The sequence below is a fragment of the Spea bombifrons genome, chromosome 8, assembly GCF_027358695.1.
Source record: "Spea bombifrons isolate aSpeBom1 chromosome 8, aSpeBom1.2.pri, whole genome shotgun sequence".
Lineage (NCBI taxonomy): Eukaryota > Metazoa > Chordata > Amphibia > Anura > Pelobatidae > Spea > Spea bombifrons.
Genome location: NC_071094.1, coordinates 6,083,118 through 6,110,130, shown reverse-complemented (window position 1 = coordinate 6,110,130; position 27,013 = coordinate 6,083,118). Strand labels below are relative to the sequence as shown.

The 27,013-nt window shown below is 43.5% G+C and overlaps 1 protein-coding gene and 2 long non-coding RNA genes across 3 annotated transcripts in view; 2 read left to right on the top strand and 1 right to left on the bottom strand.

Moving 5' to 3' along the window:
* FNBP1 (formin binding protein 1) overlaps positions 1 to 27,013 on the bottom strand; it is a 172,697-nt gene that overhangs the window by 133,338 nt on the left and 12,346 nt on the right. The window lies entirely within an intron of this gene.
* LOC128502896 (uncharacterized) lies at positions 7,352 to 7,637 on the top strand. The gene is made up of 2 exons (XR_008355177.1): positions 7,352 to 7,520; positions 7,580 to 7,637. It is a non-coding gene; the product is annotated as an uncharacterized LOC128502896 (long non-coding RNA).
* Positions 13,297 to 13,582, top strand: LOC128502895 (uncharacterized). Its single transcript, XR_008355176.1, has 2 exons — positions 13,297 to 13,465; positions 13,525 to 13,582. It is a non-coding gene; the product is annotated as an uncharacterized LOC128502895 (long non-coding RNA).

Here is a 27,013-nt window from a genome sequence, read left to right as displayed (position 1 = left end):
TTCCACTTAACTATGAAGAGCAGGAAAGGATGCGACGTAACTCAACGGGGTGCACTTATGTTTATGTCTCGTCGGGGATGACGCTAGTGCTCTGCCGCTGATCCGTTTCTCTGGACAGAACCTTATATTAATCAACAAACCTGTTGTTCTCTTTAGGAGCGATGTCTTCAAGATCCATTGGCTGATGGCAGCGCTGCCTTTCACAAAGTCATTGTCGCTGGTGTTTCATGCAGTACGTATACGCCTCCCACCACCACGTTATCATTTTCTCTTCTTCTTCATTAATTACGCCACACGGTTCCGTAAGCTTAGAAAACTTATTTATTGCTGCTCACCTATCGTCTGTGTCCTATATGCAGCATTTGTGTATATCACCGAGCACGGCATCTCAATTTCCCTGTTTCTATGAACTGCTATGATGTAAATATCTTGGTTTCCTTCTTTTTTCAGATCGACTACCACTACATTTCTTCTCAGGGGTACCCGATCGAAGGGTGGGCTGTGGTATATTACAACGATGGCTTTTCCACCTACCTGGTAAGTGCGGGTGAACTTGAAACTTCATATACAGGATTTTAAACTTGGTCCAGGATTGAGACATTGACCGGGTTCTGTGTTTTCATTAAGCCCAGGTACCTCCGTGCCCAGCGGATAAATCAATTCCTCGTATTGATTTTTTTTAAAGTGTGTGTGTATGTATATATATATATGTGTGTATATATATATATATAATTTCCTAAAAAAATTCCATTAAATAAGGTGATTATTGCTTTAAGGTCCCTTAAACAAGATATTAAATATGCCCCCCCCCCCTGTGCATGGTGTGGTGTACAGTGATTGTAATCTGAGGGGTCTATGCACGCGGGGGGAAGAATTTGTAGCACTACAGGTATCGGCATTGAATTCTCGAACCCACCCCACAAATCGCTCTTCAATCATATAAAATGTTGCTTCGTTCAAAATTTTTCAGGGAATGCCGAATTGTCATGTGACGCACAAGCAGGATTGGATAGAAACCAAGGGAAAGTAGATTAGTTTTGGTTCCTGGTTCTCTGCAAATATACATTCGATATTCCTCATTGTACCCACTTTGAAGAGGAGAGGCACGTGTCTTGATTCCCAACGCGGTATATTTTGGGCTGATTTACGCGTTTATTTGTTCGTAGGATCAGGAAGTGCGGGACTGCATCCTGAAGCATACGCCAGAGAGCGTTTCCATAACGCTGCTGAAACTGGACTTTACCAACAAACGGCGAGCAGCTTTGCTTATTTTGAGCATACTTATCGTTTATAGTTCCAATGAATCAAAGGGGGATTATCCACACTTTCAATTATTATGCCCATAAAACATATTTATCATATGTATTTATTTATATTTTGTTTTTTTTTTCTTTTTCTCTACATTTAGTGTCCATATCAAGAACGTTGGCGGCATCAGCTTGCCAAACATTATTGTCTCGCTTCCAGAGGTTAAAGATACCGTGACGGCAACCAAAAGTCCCACCGTTAAAAGCGCCACGGTAAAAATCCCTTCACCTGGTCAGCCTGGTAACCAGAAGAGCCGCAGGGATACAGGTAAAGAAAATCATTTTTATTTTCATAAACCTCACATCTATAAAATTCTTGGTTTTCAGGTAAAGCTGCAGCTCCAGAGGCCAGGAGTGAAGACAAGAAAGAGAAAGACAAAGAGAAGAAAGAAAAAGTTAACAAAGAAATTAAAGTAAAAACACAAGTAAGTATATATGTGTGTTTGGGGCAAAACTTTTTTCTTTCTAGCAGCGTTTCTCGTTCAATAGGACCCTATTTTTGGGTTATTGTTCTAGGACTTTGTATGCAAATGTACATCTACAACGGAGGATAGTTAATCTGAATATGGGGCTTGCCTAACTTAGTGTTATAATGGCCAAAGCCAATATATTTTGCGTTTAGGTGCTTGTGGGTTGTGTTTTCATACGAAAAGCTGCCATGGATGTGTGTTCAGCTTTTTGACTCTTCTTTTCAGGACGAGTATCGCTCTATGAAGGTGGAGGAGGGTGTAGCATCATTCCAGGTCGGTATTGGCTTTGTTCAGCTGTGCCGGTTCCTGCCGTTGCTTAGCCGGCCCCAGAGAGTAATCTCCCCTCTTTGCCTCTTTTACGTTTTTTTTAGTTTGCTTTTAACGTGAGCTCCAATGAGCTGGAGGGACTCTACAGCCTTTACTTCCACAGCTGTGCGGGAGCTGGAAATTCAGTCCGAGACCAGCACCTCTTCAGTTTGGATGTGAGTGATTGACTTATTTCATCTTCCTTTTCCCTGAGAAACTCTTCCAGGTTATGCCAGCCTCCGCTGCTTGCCGGGACATCATGGATGTAGTTCTGCGGAAAGCATTAGGGTTTTTGTTATCTGAAAACTAAAGGTGTTCTCCAGCTCTTTAAAACTCTCCTAACTTATAGCTGCCAAATTAAAGATCTCTTTTATTTGCTGCATGGAAATAGGACTTGGGTGCATAACACTTGCCGCTGTACGTTTTTTGTCCTTGCATCTATATAATTGTTGGCAGTTCTAACCGTTTGCGATTGGTCTTCCCCTACAGATTGAAATTATCAACAAGAATCCAGAAAGTTACCTTTCAGCAGATGAGATTCCGTTACCTAAGCTTTACATCTGTATGGCGCTCTTCTTTTTTTTGGCAGGAGTCCTCTGGGTTCAGATCCTCCGGAAGCGCATGTATAGAATTGGCTACTGGTATACAGGGGGAGGGGGGGCAGTGTAAGTACTGCTGGATGCCCAAGCCCTTCCCAGAAATAAATCCTTAATCATGGAGAAATGGCCTCATTTAAATGTATTTACGTCTTAAGAGTTTGTCTAAATGGAACCACACAAATGGGAATAAAAGAAAATCATGCGGGGAGCATGCGGTTTAACGCGTTAACAGCAATTCCTCTGAATGTAGGATTCCCAAGAAATGGGCAACTCCTTTAGAGATTCCCAATTTTCCACTTAACTATGAAGAGCAGGAAAGGATGCGACGTAACTCAACGGGGTGCACTTATGTTTATGTCTCGTCGGGGATGACGCTAGTGCTCTGCCGCTGATCCGTTTCTCTGGACAGAACCTTATATTAATCAACAAACCTGTTGTTCTCTTTAGGAGCGATGTCTTCAAGATCCATTGGCTGATGGCAGCGCTGCCTTTCACAAAGTCATTGTCGCTGGTGTTTCATGCAGTACGTATACGCCTCCCACCACCACGTTATCATTTTCTCTTCTTCTTCATTAATTACGCCACACGGTTCCGTAAGCTTAGAAAACTTATTTATTGCTGCTCACCTATCGTCTGTGTCCTATATGCAGCATTTGTGTATATCACCGAGCACGGCATCTCAATTTCCCTGTTTCTATGAACTGCTATGATGTAAATATCTTGGTTTCCTTCTTTTTTCAGATCGACTACCACTACATTTCTTCTCAGGGGTACCCGATCGAAGGGTGGGCTGTGGTATATTACAACGATGGCTTTTCCACCTACCTGGTAAGTGCGGGTGAACTTGAAACTTCATATACAGGATTTTAAACTTGGTCCAGGATTGAGACATTGACCGGGTTCTGTGTTTTCATTAAGCCCAGGTACCTCCGTGCCCAGCGGATAAATCAATTCCTCGTATTGATTTTTTTTAAAGTGTGTGTGTATGTATATATATATATGTGTGTATATATATATATATAATTTCCTAAAAAAATTCCATTAAATAAGGTGATTATTGCTTTAAGGTCCCTTAAACAAGATATTAAATATGCCCCCCCCCCTGTGCATGGTGTGGTGTACAGTGATTGTAATCTGAGGGGTCTATGCACGCGGGGGGAAGAATTTGTAGCACTACAGGTATCGGCATTGAATTCTCGAACCCACCCCACAAATCGCTCTTCAATCATATAAAATGTTGCTTCGTTCAAAATTTTTCAGGGAATGCCGAATTGTCATGTGACGCACAAGCAGGATTGGATAGAAACCAAGGGAAAGTAGATTAGTTTTGGTTCCTGGTTCTCTGCAAATATACATTCGATATTCCTCATTGTACCCACTTTGAAGAGGAGAGGCACGTGTCTTGATTCCCAACGCGGTATATTTTGGGCTGATTTACGCGTTTATTTGTTCGTAGGATCAGGAAGTGCGGGACTGCATCCTGAAGCATACGCCAGAGAGCGTTTCCATAACGCTGCTGAAACTGGACTTTACCAACAAACGGCGAGCAGCTTTGCTTATTTTGAGCATACTTATCGTTTATAGTTCCAATGAATCAAAGGGGGATTATCCACACTTTCAATTATTATGCCCATAAAACATATTTATCATATGTATTTATTTATATTTTGTTTTTTTTTTCTTTTTCTCTACATTTAGTGTCCATATCAAGAACGTTGGCGGCATCAGCTTGCCAAACATTATTGTCTCGCTTCCAGAGGTTAAAGATACCGTGACGGCAACCAAAAGTCCCACCGTTAAAAGCGCCACGGTAAAAATCCCTTCACCTGGTCAGCCTGGTAACCAGAAGAGCCGCAGGGATACAGGTAAAGAAAATCATTTTTATTTTCATAAACCTCACATCTATAAAATTCTTGGTTTTCAGGTAAAGCTGCAGCTCCAGAGGCCAGGAGTGAAGACAAGAAAGAGAAAGACAAAGAGAAGAAAGAAAAAGTTAACAAAGAAATTAAAGTAAAAACACAAGTAAGTATATATGTGTGTTTGGGGCAAAACTTTTTTCTTTCTAGCAGCGTTTCTCGTTCAATAGGACCCTATTTTTGGGTTATTGTTCTAGGACTTTGTATGCAAATGTACATCTACAACGGAGGATAGTTAATCTGAATATGGGGCTTGCCTAACTTAGTGTTATAATGGCCAAAGCCAATATATTTTGCGTTTAGGTGCTTGTGGGTTGTGTTTTCATACGAAAAGCTGCCATGGATGTGTGTTCAGCTTTTTGACTCTTCTTTTCAGGACGAGTATCGCTCTATGAAGGTGGAGGAGGGTGTAGCATCATTCCAGGTCGGTATTGGCTTTGTTCAGCTGTGCCGGTTCCTGCCGTTGCTTAGCCGGCCCCAGAGAGTAATCTCCCCTCTTTGCCTCTTTTACGTTTTTTTTAGTTTGCTTTTAACGTGAGCTCCAATGAGCTGGAGGGACTCTACAGCCTTTACTTCCACAGCTGTGCGGGAGCTGGAAATTCAGTCCGAGACCAGCACCTCTTCAGTTTGGATGTGAGTGATTGACTTATTTCATCTTCCTTTTCCCTGAGAAACTCTTCCAGGTTATGCCAGCCTCCGCTGCTTGCCGGGACATCATGGATGTAGTTCTGCGGAAAGCATTAGGGTTTTTGTTATCTGAAAACTAAAGGTGTTCTCCAGCTCTTTAAAACTCTCCTAACTTATAGCTGCCAAATTAAAGATCTCTTTTATTTGCTGCATGGAAATAGGACTTGGGTGCATAACACTTGCCGCTGTACATTTTTTGTCCTTGCATCTATATAATTGTTGGCAGTTCTAACCGTTTGCGATTGGTCTTCCCCTACAGATTGAAATTATCAACAAGAATCCAGAAAGTTACCTTTCAGCAGATGAGATTCCGTTACCTAAGCTTTACATCTGTATGGCGCTCTTCTTTTTTTTGGCAGGAGTCCTCTGGGTTCAGATCCTCCGGAAGCGCATGTATAGAATTGGCTACTGGTATACAGGGGGAGGGGGGGCAGTGTAAGTACTGCTGGATGCCCAAGCCCTTCCCAGAAATAAATCCTTAATCATGGAGAAATGGCCTCATTTAAATGTATTTACGTCTTAAGAGTTTGTCTAAATGGAACCACACAAATGGGAATAAAAGAAAATCATGCGGGGAGCATGCGGTTTAACGCGTTAACAGCAATTCCTCTGAATGTAGGATTCCCAAGAAATGGGCAACTCCTTTAGAGATTCCCAATTTTCCACTTAACTATGAAGAGCAGGAAAGGATGCGACGTAACTCAACGGGGTGCACTTATGTTTATGTCTCGTCGGGGATGACGCTAGTGCTCTGCCGCTGATCCGTTTCTCTGGACAGAACCTTATATTAATCAACAAACCTGTTGTTCTCTTTAGGAGCGATGTCTTCAAGATCCATTGGCTGATGGCAGCGCTGCCTTTCACAAAGTCATTGTCGCTGGTGTTTCATGCAGTACGTATACGCCTCCCACCACCACGTTATCATTTTCTCTTCTTCTTCATTAATTACGCCACACGGTTCCGTAAGCTTAGAAAACTTATTTATTGCTGCTCACCTATCGTCTGTGTCCTATATGCAGCATTTGTGTATATCACCGAGCACGGCATCTCAATTTCCCTGTTTCTATGAACTGCTATGATGTAAATATCTTGGTTTCCTTCTTTTTTCAGATCGACTACCACTACATTTCTTCTCAGGGGTACCCGATCGAAGGGTGGGCTGTGGTATATTACAACGATGGCTTTTCCACCTACCTGGTAAGTGCGGGTGAACTTGAAACTTCATATACAGGATTTTAAACTTGGTCCAGGATTGAGACATTGACCGGGTTCTGTGTTTTCATTAAGCCCAGGTACCTCCGTGCCCAGCGGATAAATCAATTCCTCGTATTGATTTTTTTTAAAGTGTGTGTGTATGTATATATATATATGTGTGTATATATATATATATAATTTCCTAAAAAAATTCCATTAAATAAGGTGATTATTGCTTTAAGGTCCCTTAAACAAGATATTAAATATGCCCCCCCCCCCTGTGCATGGTGTGGTGTACAGTGATTGTAATCTGAGGGGTCTATGCACGCGGGGGGAAGAATTTGTAGCACTACAGGTATCGGCATTGAATTCTCGAACCCACCCCACAAATCGCTCTTCAATCATATAAAATGTTGCTTCGTTCAAAATTTTTCAGGGAATGCCGAATTGTCATGTGACGCACAAGCAGGATTGGATAGAAACCAAGGGAAAGTAGATTAGTTTTGGTTCCTGGTTCTCTGCAAATATACATTCGATATTCCTCATTGTACCCACTTTGAAGAGGAGAGGCACGTGTCTTGATTCCCAACGCGGTATATTTTGGGCTGATTTACGCGTTTATTTGTTCGTAGGATCAGGAAGTGCGGGACTGCATCCTGAAGCATACGCCAGAGAGCGTTTCCATAACGCTGCTGAAACTGGACTTTACCAACAAACGGCGAGCAGCTTTGCTTATTTTGAGCATACTTATCGTTTATAGTTCCAATGAATCAAAGGGGGATTATCCACACTTTCAATTATTATGCCCATAAAACATATTTATCATATGTATTTATTTATATTTTGTTTTTTTTTTCTTTTTCTCTACATTTAGTGTCCATATCAAGAACGTTGGCGGCATCAGCTTGCCAAACATTATTGTCTCGCTTCCAGAGGTTAAAGATACCGTGACGGCAACCAAAAGTCCCACCGTTAAAAGCGCCACGGTAAAAATCCCTTCACCTGGTCAGCCTGGTAACCAGAAGAGCCGCAGGGATACAGGTAAAGAAAATCATTTTTATTTTCATAAACCTCACATCTATAAAATTCTTGGTTTTCAGGTAAAGCTGCAGCTCCAGAGGCCGGGAGTGAAGACAAGAAAGAGAAAGACAAAGAGAAGAAAGAAAAAGTTAACAAAGAAATTAAAGTAAAAACACAAGTAAGTATATATGTGTGTTTGGGGCAAAACTTTTTTCTTTCTAGCAGCGTTTCTCGTTCAATAGGACCCTATTTTTGGGTTATTGTTCTAGGACTTTGTATGCAAATGTACATCTACAACGGAGGATAGTTAATCTGAATATGGGGCTTGCCTAACTTAGTGTTATAATGGCCAAAGCCAATATATTTTGCGTTTAGGTGCTTGTGGGTTGTGTTTTCATACGAAAAGCTGCCATGGATGTGTGTTCAGCTTTTTGACTCTTCTTTTCAGGACGAGTATCGCTCTATGAAGGTGGAGGAGGGTGTAGCATCATTCCAGGTCGGTATTGGCTTTGTTCAGCTGTGCCGGTTCCTGCCGTTGCTTAGCCGGCCCCAGAGAGTAATCTCCCCTCTTTGCCTCTTTTACGTTTTTTTTAGTTTGCTTTTAACGTGAGCTCCAATGAGCTGGAGGGACTCTACAGCCTTTACTTCCACAGCTGTGCGGGAGCTGGAAATTCAGTCCGAGACCAGCACCTCTTCAGTTTGGATGTGAGTGATTGACTTATTTCATCTTCCTTTTCCCTGAGAAACTCTTCCAGGTTATGCCAGCCTCCGCTGCTTGCCGGGACATCATGGATGTAGTTCTGCGGAAAGCATTAGGGTTTTTGTTATCTGAAAACTAAAGGTGTTCTCCAGCTCTTTAAAACTCTCCTAACTTATAGCTGCCAAATTAAAGATCTCTTTTATTTGCTGCATGGAAATAGGACTTGGGTGCATAACACTTGCCGCTGTACGTTTTTTGTCCTTGCATCTATATAATTGTTGGCAGTTCTAACCGTTTGCGATTGGTCTTCCCCTACAGATTGAAATTATCAACAAGAATCCAGAAAGTTACCTTTCAGCAGATGAGATTCCGTTACCTAAGCTTTACATCTGTATGGCGCTCTTCTTTTTTTTGGCAGGAGTCCTCTGGGTTCAGATCCTCCGGAAGCGCATGTATAGAATTGGCTACTGGTATACAGGGGGAGGGGGGGCAGTGTAAGTACTGCTGGATGCCCAAGCCCTTCCCAGAAATAAATCCTTAATCATGGAGAAATGGCCTCATTTAAATGTATTTACGTCTTAAGAGTTTGTCTAAATGGAACCACACAAATGGGAATAAAAGAAAATCATGCGGGGAGCATGCGGTTTAACGCGTTAACAGCAATTCCTCTGAATGTAGGATTCCCAAGAAATGGGCAACTCCTTTAGAGATTCCCAATTTTCCACTTAACTATGAAGAGCAGGAAAGGATGCGACGTAACTCAACGGGGTGCACTTATGTTTATGTCTCGTCGGGGATGACGCTAGTGCTCTGCCGCTGATCCGTTTCTCTGGACAGAACCTTATATTAATCAACAAACCTGTTGTTCTCTTTAGGAGCGATGTCTTCAAGATCCATTGGCTGATGGCAGCGCTGCCTTTCACAAAGTCATTGTCGCTGGTGTTTCATGCAGTACGTATACGCCTCCCACCACCACGTTATCATTTTCTCTTCTTCTTCATTAATTACGCCACACGGTTCCGTAAGCTTAGAAAACTTATTTATTGCTGCTCACCTATCGTCTGTGTCCTATATGCAGCATTTGTGTATATCACCGAGCACGGCATCTCAATTTCCCTGTTTCTATGAACTGCTATGATGTAAATATCTTGGTTTCCTTCTTTTTTCAGATCGACTACCACTACATTTCTTCTCAGGGGTACCCGATCGAAGGGTGGGCTGTGGTATATTACAACGATGGCTTTTCCACCTACCTGGTAAGTGCGGGTGAACTTGAAACTTCATATACAGGATTTTAAACTTGGTCCAGGATTGAGACATTGACCGGGTTCTGTGTTTTCATTAAGCCCAGGTACCTCCGTGCCCAGCGGATAAATCAATTCCTCGTATTGATTTTTTTTAAAGTGTGTGTGTATGTATATATATATATGTGTGTATATATATATATATAATTTCCTAAAAAAATTCCATTAAATAAGGTGATTATTGCTTTAAGGTCCCTTAAACAAGATATTAAATATGCCCCCCCCCCTGTGCATGGTGTGGTGTACAGTGATTGTAATCTGAGGGGTCTATGCACGCGGGGGGAAGAATTTGTAGCACTACAGGTATCGGCATTGAATTCTCGAACCCACCCCACAAATCGCTCTTCAATCATATAAAATGTTGCTTCGTTCAAAATTTTTCAGGGAATGCCGAATTGTCATGTGACGCACAAGCAGGATTGGATAGAAACCAAGGGAAAGTAGATTAGTTTTGGTTCCTGGTTCTCTGCAAATATACATTCGATATTCCTCATTGTACCCACTTTGAAGAGGAGAGGCACGTGTCTTGATTCCCAACGCGGTATATTTTGGGCTGATTTACGCGTTTATTTGTTCGTAGGATCAGGAAGTGCGGGACTGCATCCTGAAGCATACGCCAGAGAGCGTTTCCATAACGCTGCTGAAACTGGACTTTACCAACAAACGGCGAGCAGCTTTGCTTATTTTGAGCATACTTATCGTTTATAGTTCCAATGAATCAAAGGGGGATTATCCACACTTTCAATTATTATGCCCATAAAACATATTTATCATATGTATTTATTTATATTTTGTTTTTTTTTTCTTTTTCTCTACATTTAGTGTCCATATCAAGAACGTTGGCGGCATCAGCTTGCCAAACATTATTGTCTCGCTTCCAGAGGTTAAAGATACCGTGACGGCAACCAAAAGTCCCACCGTTAAAAGCGCCACGGTAAAAATCCCTTCACCTGGTCAGCCTGGTAACCAGAAGAGCCGCAGGGATACAGGTAAAGAAAATCATTTTTATTTTCATAAACCTCACATCTATAAAATTCTTGGTTTTCAGGTAAAGCTGCAGCTCCAGAGGCCAGGAGTGAAGACAAGAAAGAGAAAGACAAAGAGAAGAAAGAAAAAGTTAACAAAGAAATTAAAGTAAAAACACAAGTAAGTATATATGTGTGTTTGGGGCAAAACTTTTTTCTTTCTAGCAGCGTTTCTCGTTCAATAGGACCCTATTTTTGGGTTATTGTTCTAGGACTTTGTATGCAAATGTACATCTACAACGGAGGATAGTTAATCTGAATATGGGGCTTGCCTAACTTAGTGTTATAATGGCCAAAGCCAATATATTTTGCGTTTAGGTGCTTGTGGGTTGTGTTTTCATACGAAAAGCTGCCATGGATGTGTGTTCAGCTTTTTGACTCTTCTTTTCAGGACGAGTATCGCTCTATGAAGGTGGAGGAGGGTGTAGCATCATTCCAGGTCGGTATTGGCTTTGTTCAGCTGTGCCGGTTCCTGCCGTTGCTTAGCCGGCCCCAGAGAGTAATCTCCCCTCTTTGCCTCTTTTACGTTTTTTTTAGTTTGCTTTTAACGTGAGCTCCAATGAGCTGGAGGGACTCTACAGCCTTTACTTCCACAGCTGTGCGGGAGCTGGAAATTCAGTCCGAGACCAGCACCTCTTCAGTTTGGATGTGAGTGATTGACTTATTTCATCTTCCTTTTCCCTGAGAAACTCTTCCAGGTTATGCCAGCCTCCGCTGCTTGCCGGGACATCATGGATGTAGTTCTGCGGAAAGCATTAGGGTTTTTGTTATCTGAAAACTAAAGGTGTTCTCCAGCTCTTTAAAACTCTCCTAACTTATAGCTGCCAAATTAAAGATCTCTTTTATTTGCTGCATGGAAATAGGACTTGGGTGCATAACACTTGCCGCTGTACGTTTTTTGTCCTTGCATCTATATAATTGTTGGCAGTTCTAACCGTTTGCGATTGGTCTTCCCCTACAGATTGAAATTATCAACAAGAATCCAGAAAGTTACCTTTCAGCAGATGAGATTCCGTTACCTAAGCTTTACATCTGTATGGCGCTCTTCTTTTTTTTGGCAGGAGTCCTCTGGGTTCAGATCCTCCGGAAGCGCATGTATAGAATTGGCTACTGGTATACAGGGGGAGGGGGGGCAGTGTAAGTACTGCTGGATGCCCAAGCCCTTCCCAGAAATAAATCCTTAATCATGGAGAAATGGCCTCATTTAAATGTATTTACGTCTTAAGAGTTTGTCTAAATGGAACCACACAAATGGGAATAAAAGAAAATCATGCGGGGAGCATGCGGTTTAACGCGTTAACAGCAATTCCTCTGAATGTAGGATTCCCAAGAAATGGGCAACTCCTTTAGAGATTCCCAATTTTCCACTTAACTATGAAGAGCAGGAAAGGATGCGACGTAACTCAACGGGGTGCACTTATGTTTATGTCTCGTCGGGGATGACGCTAGTGCTCTGCCGCTGATCCGTTTCTCTGGACAGAACCTTATATTAATCAACAAACCTGTTGTTCTCTTTAGGAGCGATGTCTTCAAGATCCATTGGCTGATGGCAGCGCTGCCTTTCACAAAGTCATTGTCGCTGGTGTTTCATGCAGTACGTATACGCCTCCCACCACCACGTTATCATTTTCTCTTCTTCTTCATTAATTACGCCACACGGTTCCGTAAGCTTAGAAAACTTATTTATTGCTGCTCACCTATCGTCTGTGTCCTATATGCAGCATTTGTGTATATCACCGAGCACGGCATCTCAATTTCCCTGTTTCTATGAACTGCTATGATGTAAATATCTTGGTTTCCTTCTTTTTTCAGATCGACTACCACTACATTTCTTCTCAGGGGTACCCGATCGAAGGGTGGGCTGTGGTATATTACAACGATGGCTTTTCCACCTACCTGGTAAGTGCGGGTGAACTTGAAACTTCATATACAGGATTTTAAACTTGGTCCAGGATTGAGACATTGACCGGGTTCTGTGTTTTCATTAAGCCCAGGTACCTCCGTGCCCAGCGGATAAATCAATTCCTCGTATTGATTTTTTTTAAAGTGTGTGTGTATGTATATATATATATGTGTGTATATATATATATATAATTTCCTAAAAAAATTCCATTAAATAAGGTGATTATTGCTTTAAGGTCCCTTAAACAAGATATTAAATATGCCCCCCCCCCCTGTGCATGGTGTGGTGTACAGTGATTGTAATCTGAGGGGTCTATGCACGCGGGGGGAAGAATTTGTAGCACTACAGGTATCGGCATTGAATTCTCGAACCCACCCCACAAATCGCTCTTCAATCATATAAAATGTTGCTTCGTTCAAAATTTTTCAGGGAATGCCGAATTGTCATGTGACGCACAAGCAGGATTGGATAGAAACCAAGGGAAAGTAGATTAGTTTTGGTTCCTGGTTCTCTGCAAATATACATTCGATATTCCTCATTGTACCCACTTTGAAGAGGAGAGGCACGTGTCTTGATTCCCAACGCGGTATATTTTGGGCTGATTTACGCGTTTATTTGTTCGTAGGATCAGGAAGTGCGGGACTGCATCCTGAAGCATACGCCAGAGAGCGTTTCCATAACGCTGCTGAAACTGGACTTTACCAACAAACGGCGAGCAGCTTTGCTTATTTTGAGCATACTTATCGTTTATAGTTCCAATGAATCAAAGGGGGATTATCCACACTTTCAATTATTATGCCCATAAAACATATTTATCATATGTATTTATTTATATTTTGTTTTTTTTTTCTTTTTCTCTACATTTAGTGTCCATATCAAGAACGTTGGCGGCATCAGCTTGCCAAACATTATTGTCTCGCTTCCAGAGGTTAAAGATACCGTGACGGCAACCAAAAGTCCCACCGTTAAAAGCGCCACGGTAAAAATCCCTTCACCTGGTCAGCCTGGTAACCAGAAGAGCCGCAGGGATACAGGTAAAGAAAATCATTTTTATTTTCATAAACCTCACATCTATAAAATTCTTGGTTTTCAGGTAAAGCTGCAGCTCCAGAGGCCGGGAGTGAAGACAAGAAAGAGAAAGACAAAGAGAAGAAAGAAAAAGTTAACAAAGAAATTAAAGTAAAAACACAAGTAAGTATATATGTGTGTTTGGGGCAAAACTTTTTTCTTTCTAGCAGCGTTTCTCGTTCAATAGGACCCTATTTTTGGGTTATTGTTCTAGGACTTTGTATGCAAATGTACATCTACAACGGAGGATAGTTAATCTGAATATGGGGCTTGCCTAACTTAGTGTTATAATGGCCAAAGCCAATATATTTTGCGTTTAGGTGCTTGTGGGTTGTGTTTTCATACGAAAAGCTGCCATGGATGTGTGTTCAGCTTTTTGACTCTTCTTTTCAGGACGAGTATCGCTCTATGAAGGTGGAGGAGGGTGTAGCATCATTCCAGGTCGGTATTGGCTTTGTTCAGCTGTGCCGGTTCCTGCCGTTGCTTAGCCGGCCCCAGAGAGTAATCTCCCCTCTTTGCCTCTTTTACGTTTTTTTAGTTTGCTTTTAACGTGAGCTCCAATGAGCTGGAGGGACTCTACAGCCTTTACTTCCACAGCTGTGCGGGAGCTGGAAATTCAGTCCGAGACCAGCACCTCTTCAGTTTGGATGTGAGTGATTGACTTATTTCATCTTCCTTTTCCCTGAGAAACTCTTCCAGGTTATGCCAGCCTCCGCTGCTTGCCGGGACATCATGGATGTAGTTCTGCGGAAAGCATTAGGGTTTTTGTTATCTGAAAACTAAAGGTGTTCTCCAGCTCTTTAAAACTCTCCTAACTTATAGCTGCCAAATTAAAGATCTCTTTTATTTGCTGCATGGAAATAGGACTTGGGTGCATAACACTTGCCGCTGTACGTTTTTTGTCCTTGCATCTATATAATTGTTGGCAGTTCTAACCGTTTGCGATTGGTCTTCCCCTACAGATTGAAATTATCAACAAGAATCCAGAAAGTTACCTTTCAGCAGATGAGATTCCGTTACCTAAGCTTTACATCTGTATGGCGCTCTTCTTTTTTTTGGCAGGAGTCCTCTGGGTTCAGATCCTCCGGAAGCGCATGTATAGAATTGGCTACTGGTATACAGGGGGAGGGGGGGCAGTGTAAGTACTGCTGGATGCCCAAGCCCTTCCCAGAAATAAATCCTTAATCATGGAGAAATGGCCTCATTTAAATGTATTTACGTCTTAAGAGTTTGTCTAAATGGAACCACACAAATGGGAATAAAAGAAAATCATGCGGGGAGCATGCGGTTTAACGCGTTAACAGCAATTCCTCTGAATGTAGGATTCCCAAGAAATGGGCAACTCCTTTAGAGATTCCCAATTTTCCACTTAACTATGAAGAGCAGGAAAGGATGCGACGTAACTCAACGGGGTGCACTTATGTTTATGTCTCGTCGGGGATGACGCTAGTGCTCTGCCGCTGATCCGTTTCTCTGGACAGAACCTTATATTAATCAACAAACCTGTTGTTCTCTTTAGGAGCGATGTCTTCAAGATCCATTGGCTGATGGCAGCGCTGCCTTTCACAAAGTCATTGTCGCTGGTGTTTCATGCAGTACGTATACGCCTCCCACCACCACGTTATCATTTTCTCTTCTTCTTCATTAATTACGCCACACGGTTCCGTAAGCTTAGAAAACTTATTTATTGCTGCTCACCTATCGTCTGTGTCCTATATGCAGCATTTGTGTATATCACCGAGCACGGCATCTCAATTTCCCTGTTTCTATGAACTGCTATGATGTAAATATCTTGGTTTCCTTCTTTTTTCAGATCGACTACCACTACATTTCTTCTCAGGGGTACCCGATCGAAGGGTGGGCTGTGGTATATTACATCACACACTTGTAAGTGTCAAATACTCCTTACTTTATAGGTTTATAGCCCCTGACACCTGCGCTCTACAAACATGCGTTATGATATGTCGGCTGGTGTGTTCCTTTAAGAGAAACTAGTATGTGTGTCTATGCGTTCCCCCAAAGGTGAAAGCCTTTCAAAATTATCACAGGGAAAAAAAACGGAAAAATCAACATTTGTCTTTATTGCCTGACTTGATACACTAAAGATTTCTTAGCCGTGCAATTGCTTGTGACTTCCAGACTGAAAGGATCGCTGCTTTTCATCAAAATTGCACTGATTGGAACTGGCTGGGCCTTTGTGAAACACATCCTATCTGACAAAGATAAGAAGATTTTCATGATCGTTATTCCACTACAGGTGAGGACGTGCCGGGTCCCAATACCCCCTTCTGCGCTTCCGTGTTCTGCTTTGTGTAGTCCTGGCGATCTCAATGCAATATATTATGCCCCCACGGCATTTATTCACTGAATGGGGACTTGGTAGAGTTTTACTATTCGTTATGTAGGGCTGACAGTGGCAGGTTTCTCCAGCTAGAAGGGCTGAGCTGGCCCTGTGTAATGTAAAGTTCAACAGGTGAAGAATTCTCACTGATTTCATTATGCATTATACAGGGTTAGCCAAGCTCTGCCGGCAGCAGAAGCTCACTGATGTTGGCCTTTCTTATCGTGTAGAGAAGTGGTGACGACTCTCCCTTTAGTGAATAACCCCATTGTGAATGTGTGGTGCTTTTGGGAAGTAGCTCCATGATCGGTGAACCGTACAACTCTATGATGCAGCAAGCGGTGAATAGCACACGTTACAGGTTACTACCGCCGTGACACGCCATCGCGATGCCTGAGAATGCTATGAATCGGACGTTTTATATCGATGCTGAGCCTTTTCTCAGTGAGCACAGCTGGGGATACGGTGAAGTCATTAAAATCCATTTTATTCTGTGTCTCTGGGTTTCTAATACAATAAAAACAGTCATCGAGATTTTTCTGAATGGGTTCACAGTGAAGTTGTTGTTGTTGTTGTTGTTGTTGTTTTTTTCTTCTTCATATAATAAACATTACATTAGGACACATTAGGTACGGTGTCAGCACTGAAGAACCGTTTAAATTAAATTTCTCTTGTGATGAATCATCCGTTCTGCATCCCGAACACTCAGCTGCTCATCTCGCGAAGCCTCTCCAGTAGATGCACCCCCCACTGTGGTGATTCAGATGAGAAAAATGCCCCGGGCAAGTTAGGGAATTACCTCACTAGAACCCCGGGCAGCTTGCAGCTCTATATTCTGGGGAAATTTGATGCCCCACTCACTACCCCATCTACCAGCCCCGACACCAACCCTAACCCGGACCCGGACTCATTCTATCAGATTCTATTACATACATTCCCGTAACAACAACGAGTTTCACGCACGTTTAATTTAGAAACGGGGAGGGATCCAAAACTAGGGGGCGCTTCCCAGTGGCGTCTCCAGCTTTCATATTTAGGGGGGGCACATGGGGGGCCAGGGACCAAAGTAGGGGGGCCAATTATAAAACAGTACATATACACTATATATATATATATATATATATATATATACATACACACGTTAGACGTGCATTTTTAACTACATAACATGTATTTATCTCTTTGAAGTAAAGACTGTGATTAAAATATGATTTCAAAATAACAGCTAAAGTGACAGTTATTTCTCATTCTTTAACCCCTTAAGGACAATGGGCGGTCCCTAATCCCATTGAAAACAATGCATTTTGAGCCCGTACATGTACGGGCTTTGTCATTAAGGGGTTAATATTAGCCCCTGCTGACAATATATATAAATATTAGACCCTGCTTCCGATATATAGAAATATTACACCTTGCTTCCGATATATTTAATATTAACCCCTGCTGCGGATATATATTAGCCCCTGCTGCGGATACATACTTATATTATACCCTGCTGCCGATATACATAGAAATTATACCCTGCTGCCAACATATATATATATTAGCCCATACTGCCGATGTATTATTAGTCCCTGCAGCCAATATATATAAATATTAGCCCCTGCAGCCTATATTTATTGATAATAGGCCCTGCAGCCAATATATATTAATATTAGCCCCTGCTGCCGATATATATAAATATTAGTCCCAGCTTCCGATATATATTAATATTAGCCCCTGCAGCCAATATATATTAATATTAGACCCTGCTGCCAATATACCGTATTTATCGGCGTATAACACGCACTGGTGTATAACACGCACCCCCATTTTTGAACAAAAAAACTGAACAAAAAAAACTTCATCAGAATCACTGCTATCTGGGAAACCACACACACACAGTAAGACACACACACAGTAAGACACACTCACACTCAGACACACACACTAAGACACACACACACTGACACACACACACTAAGACACACACACACTAAGACACACACTAAGACACAGACACAAACAGACTCAGAGACACACACAAACAGACTCAGACACACACTCAGACACACACACTCAGACACACACACCCTAACCCCCCTTCTCAGGATCTCCCCTCTCTCTCCCTAACCCCACCCCGGTCACTTACCTTCAACTCCTGTGTTGGAAGCGTGAGGCGTTTGTCTCGGGTGCCGGCGCTTCATTGCTGAGCGCCGGCACCCGAGACAAACGCCTCACGCTTCCAACACAGGAGTTGAAGCGCTGAGGCAGGCGGCTGAGGCAGGCGGCTGAGGCTGAGGCAGGCGGCGGCGGCTGAGGCAGGCGGCGGCGGCTGAGGCAGGCTGAGGCAGGCGGCTGAGGCTGAGGCAGGCGGCCGCCAGCAGAGGAGTCCTGGATTTCTGTCAGTCAGGGGGGCCCGAGAGTTGCCGAGCGGTCGTCTTCAGCAACCGCTCGGCACCCCTTGGGCCCCCCCTGACTGGCAGAACTCCAGGGCCCGGTCGCAGTTGCGACCCCGGTAGTTCCGCCACTGGCTCTAGGATTTATCGGCGTATAACACGCAGGTAGGGTTTCAGCTTCATATTTTAGTTAAAAAAGTGCGTGTTATACGCCGATAAATACGGTATTTGCCACACTGACTGCAGATCAGGGGAAGACAGTGAGAGTCAGTACAGTCTTCCTTCCTTCTGACTGCACCGTGACATTGAGAGATCCTCTCCCCTGTAATCATCCCCAGAGTCCCTTTGTCCCCTCATTCACTAAACCACACCACTCTTTTACTTACACCCTGTTGTTCAGGTATAGATCAAATAAACAACACATGGAAACAGCACACACAACTGAATGAGATGAAAAAAAAACTGTATTTGCAGGTATACATAAATAATGTATGGAAACATAGCCGATACAGATCAACAGCATTTGACACACTATTTGACATCCAAACAACTATAAATCATTCTTTTTTATCACATTATTAAAATCCCAAAAAAAGTTAAAAGGCCCAAATAAATTAAGGAGATTAGACATAATGGAAACTTCAACAAAACTTTTAGCCATTAATGCATCACAACCATCTTAGCGCTGCGTCACCAAATGAAAACCTCATCACAGATAACACAATGCATACAGCTGCATATAACTAAGCTGAGTAGCACTTGGTCTGTGAAGGCCTCTGAAACCAAAGGGGAATAGCGTCCTGTAAACTGTAATCAAGAATTGAGTTTCACAAACTCTGAACCAACATCTACGTTTCCTTTTTAATAATATATTCTGATTGAAATAAGAGTAAATAACACAATACCTTTTTCCTCTCACTGATTTTTAGGCCTAGAAAGTTTTGTCCTCTGAAGTGACCACAAAATCTGGATAAATAAAAATTACAAAGTTCTATTTAACCCTACAGCAAGTAAAGTGCCAGGAAACAGATGACCAAACTCATATCAGGACAGGTTCTGCCACACTGACACCCAAATACATACCCCAGGACAGGCTCTGCTGCCACATGGACCCCCACACCAGGATGGGATAACCTACTAATATTATTAATTATATACTACTACTAGTATAAAAATGCTTTCCACATTGCTCTGTGGTTTGTGTGTATTGCCCCTTGTGTATTTGTGCCCCCCCAGCCACCCTCCTTTGTTCATTTTTGCTATACACCCTTGTGTATTGATTTATCTGATGCCCCCAGCCAGCCCCCTCCCTTGTGTATTGATTTATTTGATGCCACCAGCCAGCCCCCCTCCCTTGTGTATTGATTTATTTGATGCCCCCAGCCAGCCCCCCTCCCTTGTGTATTGATTTATTTGATGCCCCCAGCCAGCCCCCCTCCCTTGTGTATTGATTTATTTGATGCCCCCAGCCAGCCTCCCTCGTGTATTGATTTATTTGATGCCCCCAGCCAGCCCCCTCCCTTGTGTATTGATTTATTGATGCCACCAGCCAGCCCCCCTCCCTTGTGTATTGATTTATTTGATGCCCCCAGCCAGCTCCCTCCCTTGTGTATTGATTTATTTGATGCCCCCAGCCAGCCCCCCTCCCTTGTGTATTGATTTATTTGATGCCCCCAGCCAGCCCCCCTCCCTTGTGTATTGATTTATTTGATGCCCCCAGCCTGCCCCACTCCCTTGTATATTGATGCACCAACCCCTTGTAATGGTTATTATAATGGCCCCCATACAAATGTGTATTAACCCCCCCCCCTAATGTGTAATTATGTCCCCAGCCTGCCAGCCACCATCTTTTTGTATTTAATTTTCCCAAGGCAGCCCCCCCCCTTGTTAATGTGCCTCCTCCAGTGAGATCTGGTGTACTTACTCTAGTGCATTACTTCTAATAACACATTACATTTGAAGACCCTGCTGCTTATCAACTATTGTTTTTAATTAAATAATTACTTTTTTGAAGGTCTTCGTTTTTCTGCCTCAACACCGCTGCTCTCTTGCTCTTCTAACGCATGCTTTCTGTCACAGCATTTGTTCCGTAAGTGCCCGCCCCCTTGAGCATCTTCAAAGGGGCGGGACGAAGAGCCTCAATGATTGGCATGCCGGCAAGCCATTAAGCGGCCAGCGGCTGACAGTTTCAAAGCAGCTGTAAAACCACTTCAGTTTTACAGCCGCTTTGAAACTGTCAGCCGCATCGGCTGCAATTTCAACTGAATGTGCCGGCACACCGGGAAATGTCCCCGTTTCCCAGCGGTGAGCCGGGTCAATTGGGGGGGCACACTGGGGGGCACAGCATAATGTAGGGGGGGCCATGGCCCCCTCTGGCCCCCCCTGCCGACGCCACTGGTGCTTCCTCATATCAAAGGGGAGGGGCCATGTTTGACAGCTCGTGAACGCGTACTCCCAGAATAACGGTTAATGGTAGATATCTAAAAGAAACCAATCCAGTTTGAGCGGGCGGGGCTTGTGATTTTGAGACGAGGCTTGAGACGCATCCAAATTGCACAAGTGGGCGTGACTTCTTAGTGGGCTGAGTCAGTGTCAAAAACTAGACAATAGCTCCCCCTGGTGGTACCTCGTTTGGATCAGCTTAAAAAAATAGAGTAAAAAAAAAAAATACACTTATTTCTTAATAAATGTATCAGATAGATACATAATAATTTAATTGCATTAAATTGCAAATAATGTTGTTATCTCTCGTGTGCACCTACAATCACACTCGCCTAAGTGGAGATGGGCCTCCAAATTCTAAATAGTCTCAACCACGGAATGATTAAATTATAGTGTTCCTCCCAAATTATGATAGAAAATTCATTCTTTCTGTTAAAATTATTATCTTTTATTTATATAACGCCAACAAGTTACGCAGCGCTTCTTATATATACATATTCAAGGTTCTGACAAGACTAGAATTGACAGACCAAGGCAAACCGATACATTAGGTGTACTGGAGAGAGCCCTGCTCATCTCTTACGCCGTTATTTTAATTGCCATTTATACGTCAACAAGCCACATAGCAGACTTGGTAAAGCCGTGTACCTTTGGCCACACCTCTAACCACACCCACAAAAGCAAAAGTGTCCCACTTTGGCCAGTTGAAATGTTGGGGGATATACTAAAAGGAAATATATGTATATAAATAGCAGAGCATTCTTTATAAGTCGGATTATATAAATAAAAACACATATTCAAGTTCACTAAATGACATAAATAGCTTTTAATATGTCACAACATCATATATAAAGTCGTGAAAGCTCCGCACATACCACACCTCTAACCACACCCCTTAAACCAAAAGTGCCCATATGAAATGTTTGAAATTATGTATTTCTATCTTTATGAAATGTGATTTTTTTATGCTTGGTGTATTGACGCGCCATTGCCATACCTCCCAAGTGTTCCTCTTTACATACCTCACAACTGAATTGGGACGGTTGGGGGTGGAGCTTGGGAGGCGGAGCACTATTGTGCTTACACAGAATTCGGCACATGTCCAGTATGCATACTTCAGTGTCACAGACACACTATTCTTCCTCTAGATGCCTCGCTCACTTACATAAATATCCGGACATAACAAAGTAATGTAAAAATGTCACAAAGTCTTGTGGTAAAGGTCCGCCCCTAATCGCACGTCTAACCACCCCCAACCATTTGAAATGTTAAGAGGTATGCATTACTTTCTAGAGATTTGATTGGGTTAATATCATACCTGGGAACTCTCTGGGTGAAGTGCCGCCTCTCCAGGTAATGGGGATGGGGTCACCGGCCACCCTAAAGGGGCTCCTAATACTTGTGCCATCACTCCTGTCAACCAACACACAGCATCGCAAAATCTTCTAAAAAAACAAATAAGACGATGAAACGGTAACTTAGTTAACAGGCCACTGACCGCAGCGCCCGATACGCTGCTGGAGTGACAGATGAGGTCAGCATTCCCGGGAACTCTCCAGGCTTCCCCCAGAGTCTCCGGATGAATCGCTGCTTCTCCGGGTCTCCACAGAGAAACTCCAGGTCGCGGGGGAGGTGTTGCCGGACGCCCCAATTCACAATTTTGGTGGGAATGGTACTTGTAATGATGTTTCCAATGGAAACCACCTCCTCTCTCCAGCGTGTTGACGGCTCGGCTGCTCAGTGCCGCTGCCACATGCCTCCAGACGGCCCCGGATTAGAGACATGGCACCCAGCAGAGCCGTAAGTTTGTGATCCTGAAGGACCAGCGCTTGCGCAGTAGTCTTCCAGTACCGGCGTCTCACCTCTACTGGCCGAGCACCTTACAGCAACACCGGACATTTTGGCACATTTTAAAAACACTTGCCAGAATTTTTTTAGCACAAAAAAGACAAAGAGGCCGGAGAAAAGAGGGCGTATTGTAACAATAACATTAACTACTAAAATGTTACATTCAGAAGAGCAGCTGGAACAGCAGCTTTAATGGATTTTAGCGCCCATACTGGGGGGAAGTTAGAAAGTTTCAATTTTGACGTCTATGGTCATGACGTCATCAGACGCAGACTCGCTTCGGTTACCAAGCTCAAAGAAGAGGCTCTGCGGTTACTAGGAGAGCGGTTGGTCATGTGACCGGGGAGGGAAGGTGTGGCCAACCGTTGCTCCAGTTCCCGGAAGTGAGAAGGATGCTGATGCTGGAATAAACGTGGCGCTGCGGGGTGACGGTTGTTCCGGGGCCTCGGCCCTGGTGGTGCTCTGGGGTTTGGTGCTGCTGCTGTGCGATGTGTCCTGGGCTCGGATTCATCACCTCACGCTGAAGGTCAGTGCGGAGGCGCCGGCTGGGGGTTATTAGGCTGAGGGGCGGAAGAGATATCGCAAGGCGGACATCCTGGATAGTGGGCAGGTGCTGGGTCTGAGTGACATAAACGGTCGCAGAAAACTAAATGCGTCACTGACAGAAGACTGTGAGGGGGTCACAGCCAGGGGGCGATAACTAGAGGTGGAGTGACAGGAGAGTGACAGCAAGATGAGAGTGGGGGCAAGAAGAGGGTGACAGCAAGATGAGTGGGGGGCAAGAAGAGGGTGACAGCAAGATGAGAGTGGGGAGGCAAGAAGAGGGTGACGGCAAGATGAGTGGGGGGCAAGAGGAGGGCAGCAAGGTGAGAGTGGGGGGCAAGAAGAGGGCAGCAAGATGAGACTGTCAGGCAGGAGTTGAGACTGACAGCTAGATGGACAGAGGCTGGAGAGTGACAGTGAGATGAGGGTGACAGCAAAGTGACAGCAGGTAACCGCACTGACTGATAGTGACAGCGCAGCGATGGGTAGACGGTGACTTGGTAGATGGTGACTTGGTGGAAGGTGTGAGAGATCAGGTGGTGACATCGCTGGATTCTCAGTAGGGAGTAAAAGAAGGTTTAGTGCGAAGAGAGTGATTTACTCATTATAAATTCATGCTTCACACCTACAACTCTGCCCTCTCTCTCGCCAAACAGCTCTACTTCTCCACTCTCATATCCTCTCTTTCTTCCAACCCACGACGCCTTTTTTCTACTTTCAACTCCCTTTTCTGTCCCTCCACACCCACACCACAAACCTCTCTCACTGCCCAAGATCTTGCTACCTACTTCAAAGAGAAGATCGAGACTATTAGAAAAGACCTCTCTTTCTTACAACTCCCTCCTACACCACTCACCACCACCCTCTCTACTCCTACTATACTAACTGCCTTTTCCCCTACAACCGAAGAAGAGATAGCCACTCTTCTTTCTTCCTCTCACCCAACAACCTGTCCCCTTGACCCCATCCCTTCACACCTCACAAAGTCTCTATGTCCATCCCTTGGTCCATCACTTACCCACCTATTTAATCTTTCTCTATCATCTGGATCTGTACCATCTGCCTTCAAGCATGCGCTAATCACACCAATTCTAAAGAATCCTTCCTCAGACCCCGTCTGTTTGACTAACTACCGCCCTATCTCTCTGCTTCCTTTTACCTCTAAGCTGCTTGAACGGATTGTGTACAATCGCCTCACTAACTTCCTCTCCTCTAATTCCCTCCTTGACCCTCTACAGTCTGGTTTCAAACCCCTTCACTCTACTGAAACAGCTCTAACAAAAGTCTCTAATGACTTGCTCTCTGCCAAAGCTAAAGGTCACTACTCTATTCTAATTCTACTGGATCTCTCTGCTGCTTTCGATACTGTTGATCACCACCTTCTTCTTGACTCGCTTCTATGGGCATTCGAGATACAGCTCTCTCCTGGATCTCCTCATATCTGTCTAACCGTTCCTTCTCTGTCAACTTCTCAGGCAACACATCATCGCCCCTTCCACTTTCGGTTGGTGTCCCCCAAGGTTCAGTCCTTGGCCCTCTGCTGTTCTCTCTTTATACTTCCTCTCTTGGCAAACTAATCAACTCATTTGGCCTCCAGTATCATCTATATGCAGATGATACCCAAATCTACCTGTCTTCTCCTGATCTCTCTCCATCTCTCATGTCCCGGATCACCAGCTGCTTGTCTGCTATTTCTTCATGGATGTCACAACACTACCTGAAACTTAATCTTTCTAAAACGGAACTCATTATCTTCCCTCCCTCCATCTCCACTCCACTACCTGAATTCTCTATCACCATTAACAACACAACTATCTCTCCTACTAACCAGGCCCGATGCCTTGGGGTCATCCTTGACTCAAACCTCTCCTTCATCCCTCACATTCAGTCCCTCGCCAGATCCTGCCGCCTGCACCTTAAAAACATCTCTCGTATCCGCCCATTCCTCACCCAAGAATCCACAAAAACTCTGGTTCATTCACTTATCATTTCCCGTCTTGACTACTGCAACACTCTTCTGGTTGGCATTCCACTGTCTCGACTCTCTCCACTACAGTCTATCCTTAATGCCGCTGCTAGGCTCATCTTCCTTGCACGTCGCTCCTCTTCTGCTTCCCCCCTCTGTGAATCCCTCCACTGGCTCCCAATTACCTTTAGAATTAAGTTTAAGATCCTGGTATTGACATATAAGGCCATCCACAATACTGCTCCTCCGTACATTTCTGACCTCATTAGCAAATACTCTCCTACTCGATCCCTACGTTCCTCCCATGGGCTAAGGCTCTCCTCCTCACTCATCACCTCTTCCTTTTCCCGTCTACAAGATTTCACTCGAGCTGCCCCATATCTCTGGAATCTACTTCCACCAAACCTTCAGCATTCACCCTCCCTCCCAACATTCAAGAAACATCTAAAAACCCACTTCTTCAGAGAAGCCGCACCATCTTAGCTGCTAGAACATCCTTGTCATTGATACCCCCACAATACCCCTCACCCTTTCTCTATGCCTTATGTTTATCACCCCATTTTCCCTCTAGATTGTAAGCTTGCGAGCAGGGCTCTCTCCACCAAATGTATCGGTTTGTCTAAGTCTGTCAATTCTTGTCTTGTCATATCCCTTGAATTTATGTATTGTATTAAGCGCTGCGTAAACTGTTGGCGCTATATAAATAAAAGATAATAATAATAATAATAATAATGACAGCGACGGGGCAAATATCCGAGAAGGTGGAAAGAATGTAATAAGAGTAGGCCTCGGGTGACAGCGCTTCACAGATGGTGACCGCGCTTTTATTTATTTTTCTCTCTCAACATTGAGATTGCTTGATAACTGAAAAGTTTTATCGGCGACACCTGTAAGGAAGTTTTACTCTTCCCTCTGTTAAGGTCAGGTTTTAACCTTGATAAAGTAAATGTGAAGCGCGATGGGTAACGGTTATCCAGCAGTGAGGCTTTCATACTTGCCAATGCTCATGGGGTTTTCACTTACAGTCCCGATTTCTATGGCCGATCGCTCTGTTTTTTATTTTAAATATCTTGCTGTATAAAGATTAAGCAGCAGCGTACTTTATTTTAGCGGCGCGGGGTCTCTCACTCATATGTGTTTCCTTACTCAGGACGACATACGGCAGAAGGTCCACCTCAACAGTTTTGGTTTCTATGAAAACGGCTCTATGAGCGTGAAGGTTAACAGCCTCTCAATAAAAAGCAACACGGATCTCTCCAAACTAGACGACAGCACGGTGAGTGACCCGAGATCTACACCCCCTCTTTCGACCAGAGAACCCACCGCACTATTTCATGTAATTTTAATGGACAGAATGTTCTTTCAAAAACCAGGATTTCTAAGTGACCCCAAACCTTTGAGTAGTAGTGTATATATTGTCACTAACATCATTCCTGTTTTTTTAAGTTTGGATTCAGCCTGGACAGCACAAAGAACGATGGCTTTTCCACCTACCTGGTAAGTGCGGGTGAACTTGAAACTTCATATACAGGATTTTAAACTTGGTCCAGGATTGAGACATTGACCGGGTTCTGTGTTTTCATTAAGCCCAGGTACCTCCGTGCCCAGCGCATAAATCAATTCCTCTTAGTAACATAGTAACATAGTTCATAAGGTTGAAAAAAGACCAAAGTCCATCAAGTTCAACCTATATACATATTGTGTCCCTACTGTGTTGATCCTACTCTTATTGAATTTTTTTTAAAGTGTGTGTATATGTATGTATGTATATATATATAATATGCATGCGGGGTGAGGAATTGTAGCGCTACAGGTATCCGCATTGAATTCTCAAACCCACCCCACAAATCGCTCTTCAATCATATAAAATTTTGCTTCATTCCAAATTTTTCAGGGAATGCCGAATTGTTATGTGACGCACAAGCAGGATTGGATAGAAACCAAGGGAAAGTAGATTAGTTTTGGTTCCTGGTTCTCTGCAAATATACATTCGATA